The sequence below is a fragment of the Nycticebus coucang genome, chromosome 12 (assembly GCF_027406575.1).
Source record: "Nycticebus coucang isolate mNycCou1 chromosome 12, mNycCou1.pri, whole genome shotgun sequence".
Taxonomy (NCBI): domain Eukaryota; kingdom Metazoa; phylum Chordata; class Mammalia; order Primates; family Lorisidae; genus Nycticebus; species Nycticebus coucang.
The window spans coordinates 68524524-68538593 of record NC_069791.1 but is presented as its reverse complement, the minus strand read 5'-3'; the positions used below and the strand labels follow the sequence as shown (position 1 = coordinate 68538593).

Below are 14070 nucleotides of genomic sequence, written 5' to 3'. Positions count from 1 at the left end.
AGGTCCAAATGTGAAAAAGACTTACAGAGTTAGATTGAAACTTGAGTACACATGTACACATGTTATTTTGTACTTGTCATGAGTCTCTCTCTCACTCATGTACACAAATAGGAAAATACCAGAAAAGAGGCACATTTTCATATTCTGGTTGAAATGTTACTTTTAAAGTTACTTTAGATGTTACTTTTTTTTTTTTTTTTTGAGACAGAGCCTCAAGCTGTGGCCCTGGGTAGAGTACCATAGCATCACAGATCACAGCAACCTCCAACTCCTGGGCTTAAGCTATTCTCCTGCCTCTGCCTCCCAAGTAGCTGGGACTACAGGCGCCTGCCACGATGCCTGGCTATTTTTTGGTTGCAACCGTCATTGTTACGGGCCCGGGCTGGATTCGAACCCCTCAGCTCAGATGTATGTGGCTGGCGCCTTAGCCGCTTGAGCCACAGGCGCCAAGCCTAGATGTTACTTTTAAAATGTAACTCCAGGCCAGGTGCTGTGGCTCAGGCCTATAATCCTAGCACTCTGGGAGGCCGAGTGGATTGCTTGAACTCAGGAATTTGAGACCAGCCTGAGCAAAAGTGAGACCCCCGTCTCCACTAAAAAATAGAAAAACTGAGGCAAGAAGATCACTTGAGCCTGAGTTTGAGGTTGCTGTGAACTATGATGCCACATAGCTCAGGGTGACAGCTTGAGACTCTGTTTCAAAAAATAAAAAATGTAACTCCAAAGTTATGTTATGTGATAGTCCTCTTAGTACTTTAACTTAGAATAGGAAGGATTGTTGTATTTCTATTCTTTCAAATAAGATAAGAACACATGCCTTTATGAACCAAACAAAAATAGATACTGATAATTATCATAATTGGAATTTCAAGGAGTGGTTTCTACTTCAAACTCATAGGCATTATTCCTTCTGAAGATCAAAATCTAAAGGTTGCTTGAATTCTGGGGCAGGGGCCCAAAATGCCCTGTCTGGTGGAGGCTAGTTTGCTGATTGCCAGGGCTAGGAAAGCCTGTTTTCAACCCCAAAGGCTATTCTGGCATTGCCAAGAAATATATATAACTATAGTATGTAGAGTTATGGCACCTGCTGAATCTTAAGCCCAGTGTAATCGTATGCACTTAAACTTCAAGGAAAAGTGATTTGGAACAATTCCATTTGTACACAAATGTAAAATTTTTGTCTAGTATTTAAAATAAAATGAAATTTTCTAGTCTTGAACTGAGTTCAGACCATTTTTTTTTCTTCAAATTACTTTCTCAAATGATCATGAACTCAGATTACCTGTATGTGGTTCCCCTTCCATATTTTTAAAAAATAACAATGGGAAAACCTAGATTTTTACACTTAATTTACCAGGTGGGTTAGCTCTGGGAATATTCTTAAATTCCAGGCTTGATGGTCTTGTCTAGAAGGTATGTACAGTTGTAGAACATCCTTCTTACTCCTGTGTGTTGGGGCTTTTGTTGGTTTGGGGGTTTTTTGGCTTAATTGTGCTTTAGCTTGAGAGCAGTCCTTGCTGCCTGAGTAGGAAATAGAGAACACAGAGGCTGTCACAGAAATCTGTCTTCAAACAATGAAATAAAAGGTCATGGAAATGTGATTGCATCTGGTAATTATGTCTTAAACATGTTTTTGTAGATGATCACAGTGGTTCTGATCCTTTGGTTGGGAGCTCAGGAGCTAATAAGTGCTCCCAGAAGTCTTTCAGAATATTTTAGGAGAGGTTAAGCCCAAAGGTCTCTTCTGTGCTTCACTGACCACTGACTTAGCAGCTTCTCCTGCTCAGGCCAGGTTGCTAAGCTCACAGAAGCCTGAGGGCTTTATACCTTCTTTCTAGTGAGGACTTTGCACTTCGAAGGACCACTTTTGCAAAAATAATTCTATATAAACCAAAACCTGGATGTGGGGAGGGAAGGGAAGAAAGAAGGGAAAGGAAGAATGAAGGCAAACCATTCTTTTGTTTTAATGAAACTTTTATGCATTTTCCTCTGTGAGCTGAAGATTTCCTAGGAAACTCACTTTTTAGGAGGACACGATAAAGATTTTTGCCTAGAAAAACATTTGCCCAACTTCTTCCACAATCATAGCTGGAAAGACAACTGCTAATGCTGCAGGAGATTTGTCTCAAAATAGCTGGGTTATCATTTTCTACTAATGGGTGGAATTGATTTTCACCCTAGGAAAGTAAGTTGCTACAAACATTACACGGGCATACTGTTTTGCAGACCAACAGTATTTTCTAGCTGGTCCTGAAACAGTGTTTACAAGGACAGGGGATGCCCTGTCTCTCAATCTCTAGCTCTTCTGTGGGCATTCTAGTAAAAAACGGCCAAGGAATGGGCAGCACACAGCTTTGTGATGCTCCATAGTATTGAGGATTTAAGGTCCCTGAATCCTTAGCAGCCTGAAATGCAGAGTGAAAGGACTTTTGTTCTGGTGGTGCAATTTTAAAAATAGCATTATTTAAATCTTAGCACTCTGGGAGGACAAGGCAGGTGGATTGCCTGAGCTCAGGAGATTGAGACTAGCCTGGACTGGAGCGATACCTCATCTGTAAAATAGCCAGGCATTGTGGTGGGCACCTGTAGTCCCAGCTACTTGGGAGGCTGAGGCAAGAGAATAGCTTGAGCCCAAGAATTTGAAGTTGCTGTGAGCTATAACCCCATGGCACTCTACTGAGGGCGACATAATAAAACTCTGTCTCAAAAAAAAAAAAAGTATTATTGCGATATAATTTATATACTAAAAAATTCATTCATCTTAAGTGTACAATTCAGTGACTTTTAATAAATTTATACAGTTGTGCAGCCATCAGCACAATCCAATTTTATGACATTCTGTCACCTCAGAAAGATCCTTTGCACGTACTTGCTATCATTCCTCATTCTCACTTCCAGCCTCAGGCAACCACTAATATATTTTCTCTCTACAGTAGTGTTTTTCAACCTTGTTTATCTCATGGCACACTTGAACCTATAGTTAAACTTCCGTGGCACACTTAAATGATATTGATCAAAAATAAGAACAAAAAAACAATATACTTAACTGTGCTTTGAACTTCTTTTGAAAATAATTTAATTAATGATCTTTAAAAATTTTCATGGCACACCTAAGCTCCTCTCACAGCACACCAGTTGAAAAATCAATGCTCTAGAGACTAGTCTTTTCTGGACATCTCACATAAATGGAGTCATACAATATGTGGACTTTTGTGACTGGCTTCCTTACTTAGCCTCATGAGGTCCATCCATGTCCTAGAGTGTACCTTATTTCTTTCTATGGCTGAATAATAAATAGTCCATTGTATTGTATGGGTATACCACATTTAGTTTATGCATTTACCACTTGAAGAACCAACAAGATTTTTTTAGGAGGGCACACTAATGCCTTGTATTTAAAAAGTAATTTAAATGACAATTTGCAAAAACACAAACAAAATTCACAAATAAAAGCCTGGCATTTTCAGATTTTATAAGGTAGAGGGCAGAACCTTGCAGCTTTTGTGACCCTCTAACCAGCAGTGGTGCCATTACCTAATGCTCAGGTGTTTGATTGGCCATGGTGTCTGTAATGGTGTGTTCATATGAGCTGGTGGAGCTCAGGGTACTTACTACATGCAGCTAGCTCATCCATGAACACAGACATCTCTCTTGTGATACAGATCTCAAAAACTGCTGCTTCTGAGTTTGCTATGAAGCATCTAAAGTTCCTGACACTGCTCTTGGTGCTGGAGATGTGGTAGTTAAATTAAGGTCCTTGGCCTTAATCACATGTAGTTTCTACTAAGGAGGCAGAGGGTAAACAGGTGGGTAATATCATGTGAGTCAGTGATAAGCACATTGAAGAAAGGAGGGGTACTGGAATTGCCCCCATCCTTAGGAGAGTCAAGGAAACAGAGGTTTGTGGGGTGGGTATCCAGCATTCGAGCCTTCAGGCAGGAGGAGGAACAAGGGCAAAGTTCCTGGTGGGAATGGGTTTGGGCTGTTCAGAGAGCAGCCTGCAACCACTGGGCCTGGGGCACAATGCCTGGGGGCAGTGGAGGGAGCCACAGCCCACATCAAGTGGAATCTATAGCCTGGGCTGTAGACAATGTGCCCCTTCCTACCCTGTGGTTAAGAGGACAAAAGTCACTGACGACATTCATCTAGGATAGAAACAAGAACAGAGGATAAAACCGTTAGATTATAACGTACTAAGAAACTACCTTTCATTAAATTTCTCTCCCCTTGCTTAGATATTTTCAGTCAGAAATACTTTTTTAATGTTGACAAGGGAAATAGTTTACAGTACTTTTTAAAAGGTACTGTTTTTCCCAAGGCGGGTAAATTGCCTGAGTCTCAGGAGTTCAAGACCTGCTTGAGCCAGAGTGAGACTCCCATCTCTAAAAAACAGCTGGGCATTGTGGTGGACACCTGTAATCTCAGCTACTTGGGAGGCTGAGGCAAGAGAATCCCTTGAGCCCAGGAGTCTTAGGTTGCTGTGAGCTAGGAGGCCACGGCACTCTACCAGGGACTACAAAGTGAGATTCTGTCTCAAAAAAACAAAAAAAAGGTATTGTTTTAATCCTATCAAATAGGCAAAACATATGACAATACCAAGTGTTTGTTGGTAAAGATGTGATAAAATAGTATTTTCATGCAGTAGTTATGGAAATGTAAATTGCCACAGCCACTTTCTTCAAATTTGGCAGTATCAAATAAAATTGAAAAATCTGCCATAAACCCCATGTCCCAGCGATTCTGTTTTTGGCTGACTTGTTACCTATGTGTACAGTAGTTACTTGCCACATAGTTGGTAAGAGCAGAAGCTTGTCCCAGGAGTGTCCAATCTTTTTTTTTCTCTGTTAGACATTGCAAAAAAAGTTGTCTTGAGCCCACATTAAATACACAGACACTAATGAACGCTGATAAACAAAAAGAAGGTCCATGGATAATTTTTGTGATATCTACCACCACAGATAAGCAAAAACATCCTCTCATAATGTGCATGTGGCCCATGGCCCACTGGTTGGACATTCCTGCATGCCTTTCAGTTGAAAAATAGTTGTGTAAAATGGAATCTATTTATAGGATGGGTATACATGCATATCTGTACATATATAAGGTTATATACATGCATATATCTATGTATATATACATGTATTTCAAGAAATTGGCTTGCATGATTGTGGGGGCTGCCAAATCCGTAGGCAGGCTGGCAGCTGGCAGTGCAGCCCTTAAGTGGAATAGCTTCGTCTTCAGGGAAACCTTAGTTCTTAAGGCTTTGCAATTGATTAGATGGTACCTACCTACATTGTTGAGAATAATCTTTTTTACTTATAGTCAACATCTACAATCAATTTACTTTATCTGTAGAATACCTTCATAGCAACACCTAGATTAGTATTTAATTGACTAACTGGTAACTGTAACACAGCCACATGGACAACTAAAAACTAACCATCACAATGGTTAAATAGTACATATAGAGTTAAATAGGAAGAAACTCACATAATATGTATTATTTTAGGTTGGGCAGGTCTTAGAAGCATAACACTGAATAAAGAAAAAAAGTAAGATGTAAGAGTGAAATGTAACATATGACACCATCTAAGTGTTTTTTAATCACAAAGCAAAATTCTGCATCAATCATTACTAAATATGTGTGTGTGTAAAAGGATAAAACATGGGTTAAAATGTTGACAGCAGTCTTAAAACAAAGAGATATGTGAGACTTAAGACATCCAATGGTTTTATTTGTAGTGTTTTCGTACCTTTTCAGCAAAGGGAACCATTATGACAGTGTTAGCTGTTAGTAATTCTTGTGGGGACTACAGGTTATTGTGGATTTCTCTTTTTCTTTCTCCCTTTTCTATTTGAAAGGGAGGAGAGTCAGAAATATTTGTTTGCCCAGGTAGAATTGATCTGTATTATAATTCTATTGGAAGATTAATCATATTCACCAAAAATCCAGAGTAAAATTACAAGAAAGCCTCTAAAAGAAAAAATGTTGCAGAGATTCCCATAATTTCTCACACTAAATTGTGCTCTGACACAAAAGCATTTTCATCTCACTTCATTTTACTACTCATTTATAGGAACTATTGGGGTGAGGAGGGACATGCAAAGGTTGGGAGGAAACTGCCAGGGCCAGATGACTCCTCTTTCTGTCTCTGAGAACTTCAGCAAGGTTTTACAATTTAACATCTCACAGCTTCAGTGTCTCATCTGTAAAATGGGGATAATAAAAACCAAGACATTAGGAACAAATGACACTGTTTGTGTAAAATGTTAGGGCTAGAGCCAGAAACACAGTAGCACTCCATAAATGTTAAAGCTATCTCAAATGGGAAAAAATTAATAAAATAAATGTTCTTCACTGACTATCACAGAGACTAACATCTCAGTTTCATTTGTACTATACACCCTTCTCTAGAGGTTTTTTTCATGTCCTGGAGAGGAAGTGGGGATTCCTGTGGGTGACTGTGTAAACAGAAATGTTTGTCTCAGCTATTTTAGAGCTTTTCTCTTAAGATATTAAGTACTACAATTGGTTCAGTGTGTGCTGAGTATTGAATGCTTTGAAGAGCACATAACAAATGCTCCAAGATGTTAGGTTATCTCATTGAGCCCTCATACTCCTTGTGCATTGGAAATGATGATTATTCCCATTTCAGAGAGGAAGAGACCACTGAGGCTCAGAGATGTAGGATTTGCCCAAGGATTCAAAGCCAGTGTTTTTTTCATGCCATGTCCCCCACATCTCCCCAGCCCAGTGCTACTGAGATGGCATGTTACAAATTATAGATAATATAAGTTGATAGGTAATAGATTAATTCAGACTGACAGGAAACATTTTTGTGTTCTTATATGTTTGAGTACTTCTGAACTAAATTAATAATTCAAGCAAGAACAAACACCTCAGTTGCCTTTTTTTTACTTGGCTTGTGTGCCACATTCATGATGGGTGTGAACAGCATGACTCCTGTGACCATCTGTTAGCCCACAAGCAGCTGTTCCTTTGCCAAATTTGCTTACTAATACCTTCCCTAAAGGCAGAGGAGGTAATCAAGTATCTTTGATATTATTCCAGGAACAGCAACTTCCAACGTTCAAGGAAGGAGCAAGCAAGATTTTCTACAAATAAAATTTATCTACAAGTACCCTCAGCTAACCCCTGTAATAGATATTCTTGCCACATGCCATTAGAATGTGTCTTGATTAGTTTGAGCATTTGTAATATCACTAGGTTAATTTGTATGAGATTGTATAGAATAATATGTAAAACTTGAAGGATATATACATGATCTGAATAAAGTTACAGAAACCTCCATATTTACTTAGAGATTATTAAATCACTTTTAAAGCTTAACTGGTGTCATGACTTAATATTTGTAACTGAGAAAAACAAAGCACTGAAATATTAGTAATTTGTCCTTGTAGAGAATTGAAAAAGCAAACTTAAAGAAAAGCTAGTTCGTATAAGTGTAAAGTCAGCTTACCTGGCTAGTCATCATTAAATTAAGTTATGCTTTATTAACTATCAGTTAAATATACACAGTTCCATATTGAAAATTTTTCAACAATGAGAAAAAAAGTTCAAGTGTTAAGGAAGTTAAAACCATCATAAGACTTTATATTTCAGTTTTGTAATACAGTTCATGATTATGATCTGTAACTCTACAGAGGCAGGGGACGTCCCTGAGATGAACAGACCAGCTAGAATAGAAAAAGTGCCTAGATGTACAGATCATGGAAAGGACCTGCAGGTTCCAGGGGGCCTGTCTCCAGTGTTTTATTTAGAATACTAACCACTAACTTTTCAGTACTACTAAGCTTTTGCAGTAGAACCAAACCCTCTTCGTATGCAACTCAGCACAGGTAGGACAGCAATCCTGCCAGTCCATTAGTCTAGAATTTATAGCTATTCTTTTCTGGGTGGAAATGAAACTCATTCTGGTAGGAACCGGTTTGGCAAATTATCCTCTTTTCCAGGCAGTAAGTAGTGAACAGTATTATATACAAAGCTTTTGTTATCTTTTTATAACAAAACTGTTTCTTGGCCCATTTGTATTTTTCCTATTTAATTTGTTAAGCCTTATACGTATGTAATATTCTTAGTGCCAAACTTAAAATGGATTTGTACATTACTACTGACAACCCTCTCAAAATTGTAGGCTGTTTAATAATTCAAGTCTTCACAAGCCTTGCCACTGTACTGACCTTTGACTCAAATACTGCCCTCCCAAAGAACATGGGACTCATTCAGTTCACAAATGTATCCTCTACTACTGTCAGATTTTACAGATTTCAGAATATAGACAGCATTGCTTTTTTGTTCCTGTACTTCAGCTAAAATAACTAGATCAATGGCCAACAGCCAATGTAGGAATGTATTTTCCACTGTTTAAAGAGGCCAAACTTTCTGGGTGAAAAATTTCTATAATGGAATGTAAATACAGTAATAAAAAATTGAAGTATATATGTTTAACTTTTCAAGCTTAAAAACTCTTGTATTGTTTTCTCTGAAGCTGATTATAGTCTCCAAGTTCTTTTTTTTTTTTTTTTTTTTTTGAGACAGAGTCTCATTATGTTGCCCTTGATAGAGTGCCATTGCCATGGCGTCACAACTCACAGCAACCTCCAACTCTTGAGCTTAAGTCTCTTGCCTCAGCCTCCCAAGTAGCTGGGACTATAGGTGCCTGCCACAACACCCGGCTATTTTCTGGTTGTAGTTGTCACTGTTTGGCAGACCCAGGCTGGGTTCGAACCCACCACCTCTAGTGCATGTGGCTGGCGCTCTAGCTGCTTGAGCCACAGGCGCCAAGGCTTAGTCTCCATGTTTTAGTTAAATGTTTTGTCCCTAGTAGAATCATTTGGAAAATGGTTTGTATTTGGTATGCATTATTCTTGATATTTTAAAATGTTAGAATTATATGTGTGCATTTCAAAATTTATATCAGGAAATCAAATCATACTTCCCCTTATTTGGTTAAGGAATATATTAATAGGACTTCTTTTTTTGTTTGGTTTTTTTGTAGAGATAGAATCTCACTTTATCGCCCTTGGTAGAGTGCCGTGGTGTCACACAGCTCACTGCAACCTCCAGTTCCTGGGCTTAGGCGATTCTCTTGCCTCAACCTCACAAGTAGCTGGGACTACAGACACTGCCACAATGCCTGGCTATTTTTTTGTTGCAGTTTGGCCAGGGCCAGGTTTGAACCCACCACCCTCGGTATATAGGGCCAGCACCCTACTCACTGAGCCACAGGTGCCGCCCAATAGGACTTCTTTTTTAAATTTGTTGTTGTTGTTGTTTGGGATTCATTGAGGGTACAATGAATTAGGTTACACTGATTGTATTTATTGGATAAAGTCCCTCTTATTATTGTGTCCTGCCCCCAAGAGGTGTGCCATAAACTGTGACCCCCCCCATTCTCCTCCCCTATCCCCTCTCCTCATTCACTCATTCTCCTACCCCTCCCACCATATGAGCTCATCTACTGCCTTCATATTAGTATTGAGTACATTGGATTCTTGCTTCTCCATTCTTGTGATGTTTTACTAAGGAGAATGCGTTCTACCTCCCTCCAGGTTAATACAAAAGATGTAAAGTCTACATCTTTTTCAATGTCTGAACAGTATTTCATGGCATACATATACCACAGCTTGTTAATCCATTCCTGGGTCAGTGGGCATTTGAGCTGTTTCCACATTTTGGCAGTTGTACATTGAGCTGCGGTAAACAGTCTAGTGCAAATGTCCTTAGGATAAAAGGTTTCTTTCCTTCTGGGTATATGCCTAGTAATGGAATTGCAGGAGAAAATGGGAGGTCTAATTTTAGTTCTTTGAGGATTCTCTGTATTTCTTTCCAAAGAGGTTGTATCAGTTTGCAGTCCCACCAGCAGTGTAAAAGTGTTCCCTTCTCTCCACATCCACACCAGCATCTGCAGCTTTGGGACTTTGTGATGTGAGCTATTCTCACTGGGGTTAGGTGATATCTTGGGGTGGTTTTGATTTGCATTTCTCTGATTAGGGACGATGAGCATTTTTTCATATGTTTGCTAGCCATTCATCTGTCTTCTTTAGAGAAGGTTCTATTCATGTCTGTTGCCCAGTGATATATGGGATTGTTGGGTCTTTTTTTCTTAATTACTTTGAGTCCTCTGTACATCCTAGTTATCAAGCTTTTGTCTGATTCATAATATGCAAATATCTTTTCCCATTCTGAAAGTTGTTTGCTTTGGTTGTTGTTTCCTTAGCTGTACAGAAGCTTTGCTGTTTAATTGAGTCCCATTTGTTTATTTTTATTGTTGTTGCAATTGCCACAGAAGTCTTCATAAAATCTTTCCCAAGGCCAATATCTTCAAGTGTTTTCCCCACGCTTTTTTTGAGAATTTTTATTGTTTCATGCCTTAGATTTAACTCTTTTATCCATCTTGAATCAACTTTTGTAAGTTTGAGAGATGAGGGTCCAGTTTCAGTCTTTTACATGTGGTTATCCAGTTCTCCCAGCACCATTTATTAAATAGGGATTCTTTTCCCTAGTGTATGTTCTTCTTTGGTTTATCAAGGAATCAGGTGGCTGTAAGATGTTAGTTTCATCTCATGGTTTTCTATTTGGTTCCAAATGTCTCTGTCTCTATTTTTGTGCTAGTACCATGCTGCTTTGATTACCATGACCTTATAGCATAGCTGAAAGTCTAGTAGGAATAGGACTTCTTTCTGTGACTACTTATGTATTTTAGGGGGTGTTAGCTCTGTGTTATTTTTCTATATATTTTTACTGTCTATATTCAGACTCATAAAAATATAAGAATTTATAATTAAAGTATCTTTAAAATAGTTCCATCTTTATTAGAAAGTAGCCATTTTCTAATGAAATTATTAGATTTTTTTAAATTATTAGAATCTCATAGATTGCTGATGGGAATGTAAAATGGTATAGCCACTCTGGAAAAAAGTCTGGCAGTTTCTTATAGTGTTAAACATATACTTACCATGTGATGCTGCAGTTGAGTTCATAGGTATTTATTCTAGAGATAGGAAAACTTATGTTCCTGCAAAGACCTATATCTGTTTATTCTTATCAGCTTTATTTAGAATAGCCAAAAACTGGAAACAACCCAAATGTTCTTCTGTAAGGGGATAAACAACCTGTGATACATCCATACCATAGAATACTACTGGCAAAAAAGAGAATAAATTATTGATACACCCAACAACTTGGATATATCTTGACGGCATTGTACTGAGTGAAAAAGGCAATCTCAAAAAGTCATATGCTGTGTGAATTCATCTATATAACATTCTCACAATGGCAGAGTTATAGATTGAGCTTAGTACTTGCCAGCAGTTAGGACTGGTAGGGAAGGTGTGGCGCTAAAAGAATAGTGTGGTTATAGAAAATATTACTGGGAACTCTCTGTATTATTTTTATAACTTCTTATGAGTCTTAACCACAGAAGAATTTCCATAGTTGACCATCTCCGTACATTGGCCACCTCCTTAAGTTGACCTAATTGTCCTAGACTGAACATGCACAAAATGTACATAGCAGTACAGTAGGCCTAGTTCCTTGTGTTGACCCCCTCCATATGTTGACCAGTTTGTTACAGTCCCTAAGGTGGTCAACTTATAGAGGTTCTACTATATTTCAGAATAAAAAGCTTAAAAAAAATACCCAAGACAAAGGAATTGAGAAGAGATGACAGCTGTGGCTGCAGGTACCTAGAAGTCAGGCACTTTATACCCACAAGTTTGCCACCTTGCAGAGAGGATGATGGGGGAGTCAGCTGGCTTTGGAGCTCCTTGACTGCTGGTTGTGAATAGGCTCAAAGCAGCTGACTGCCTGCAGTTGTCATACAAGGTGAGCAGACTTCCAGTTGGACGTAGTAGATTCACCTTGTGTATTTTTTTTCTTCCTTTTGAGAAGAAATAATTAAAAATAAAAACCATAAATCTGGGCAGTCCCTCAGTGAGTAGGGCACCAGCTCCATATACCGAGGGTGGCAGGTTCAAACCCTGCCCCCGCCAAACTGCAACAAAAAATAGCCGGGCATTGTGGTGGGCGCCTGTAGTTCCAGCTACTTGGGAGGCTGAGGCAAGAGAATTGCCTAAGCCCAAGAGCTGGAGGTTGCTGTGAGCTGTGATGCTACTGCACTCTACAGAGGGCGGCAAAGTGAAACTCTGTCTCTAAAAAAAAAAAAAAAAAACTGTAAATCTATAGCTCAAAGAGACCTGAAAAGGAAAATGTCAGTTGACAAAGGCCTAATAAAATTTTGGATAACAGAAAATAAATAGACAGAGCAGTGGTCACTGATGTAAGAGAACCTACAGAGAAGAGAACTGATGAGAGCTGAGCCATTTACTCCAGGGGACCCCAGAGGCTGAGGACCAGGTCCACAGAAAGTGGGGATGGGAGGAGACACACAGGGCTGGAATAGTCTAGTGTGTCAGGCAAATGGATTCCTGGGTTCCCTTTCCTTCCCCAGCCACCACTATTAGCATTTGCTTCTGCTTGGCAGACCAGAGATTCAACCTCATGCATGTTGATCTAAGGAACTCTGGACTGTGAAACACCAGCCAGGGGTGGAGGAGGTAAAACTCAGAGCTGAAAACAGTGAATTCAGTGAAAATCAGCTCTACAGTGTGAATTCCCAGTCCTGTCTTGATGGGGGAAATCTACCCACCTGACGGTCACGCCTCCCCCGACCCAATGGTAAAATTAGAAACTTCTCTCAGAAAACCTAGGGGCCCCTGATTACTGTCATGTTAATCTGTGACCAGTCACTCTGAATAAAGCCTACTGGTCAGCAGATACCCTGTATACACACCTACAGCTTCCAACCAGTAATAAGAGCTCTAGATATTAACTGACCATCAAGGGTCACCAAACATTTAAGGAGAGCCTCCAACATGAAAGACAGAGGAGTATCAAACAATGAAAAGTAATCAGGAGATAATATGGGATCTGGAATGAAAAACCCCAAAACTATAATTAATTTAGTTAGATAGGCGATAGTGCATCTATAAAACAAGAGTAAGAAGGTGTTTTAAAAAGAAGCAATCAAGAAACTTGAAAGCACTCATAGAAATTAAAAATAGAGTGGGGGCCAAGCTTGGTGGCTCATACCCGTAATCCCAGAGCTTTAAGAGTCTGAAGCAGGAGGATCTCTTGAGGCCAGAAGTTCAAGACCACCATGGGCAACATATTAAGACCTCATCTGTATCAAAAATTTAAAAATTAGCCAGATGTAGTGCTATAGGGCCTATAGTCCTTCCTACTTACAAGGCTGAGGTCGAAGGATCACTTAAGCTCAGGAGTTCAAGGCTGCAGTGAGCTGTGATCGTACCACTGCAATCTAGACTGGGTGACAGAGCAAGATCCCATCCCTTAAACAAAAATTTAAAAATATGATGGGCACAATGTACATACTCAGTGATAAATATACTAAAAGCCCTAACTTCACTACTATGCAGTACACCAATGCAACAGAATTATAACTGTACCCCATGAATTTATACAAATAAAAGAAATTTTCGATTATGATAGCAAAATCATTTTTTTAATTTCAGATTAAGATGAGAGTACAAACAATTAGGTCACATTTGTTTATGTTTATTAGGTAAAGTCCAAGTTAAAAATATGGAAGACTTCATGAATTTGCGTGTCATCCTTGTGCAGGGGCCATGCTAATCTTCTCTGTATCATTCCAATTTTAGTATATGTGCTGCCAAAGCAAGCACCAAAAAAAAAAAAAAAAAAAAATTATAAATAGAAGAATTGGAATATAAAGTTGAAGATGTCAGAGATGCAGAACAAAAAAATAGAAAATCAAGGAAAAAAAGAGGATTAGAGAATTAAATCCAAGATATGTAAAATCCTCATCAGAGTTCCAGAAAGGAAAGATAAGAAATAAAATAGGATTTTTTTTTCATACCTGAAAGACATAATTTTTCACATGAATAGGGCCACACTGAGTGTCCAGTAAAATAAATGAACAAATACTCATACTGAGGCAGACCATTATGCAGTTTTGGAACACAGGGAGAAAGGCTTCCAGAAATAAGCTAAAAAAGGAAAAAGTA

At 38.8% G+C, this 14070-nt stretch overlaps 1 protein-coding gene and 1 non-coding gene across 3 annotated transcripts in view; one reads left to right on the top strand and one right to left on the bottom strand.

The window, feature by feature from the left end:
• Positions 1 to 14070, top strand: part of BAIAP2L1 (BAR/IMD domain containing adaptor protein 2 like 1) — a 102751-nt gene that overhangs the window by 9792 nt on the left and 78889 nt on the right. The gene's annotated exons all lie outside the window — the stretch shown is intronic.
• LOC128562826 (U6 spliceosomal RNA) lies at positions 13622 to 13728 on the bottom strand. The gene has a single exon (XR_008373526.1). It is a non-coding gene; the product is annotated as a U6 spliceosomal RNA (small nuclear RNA).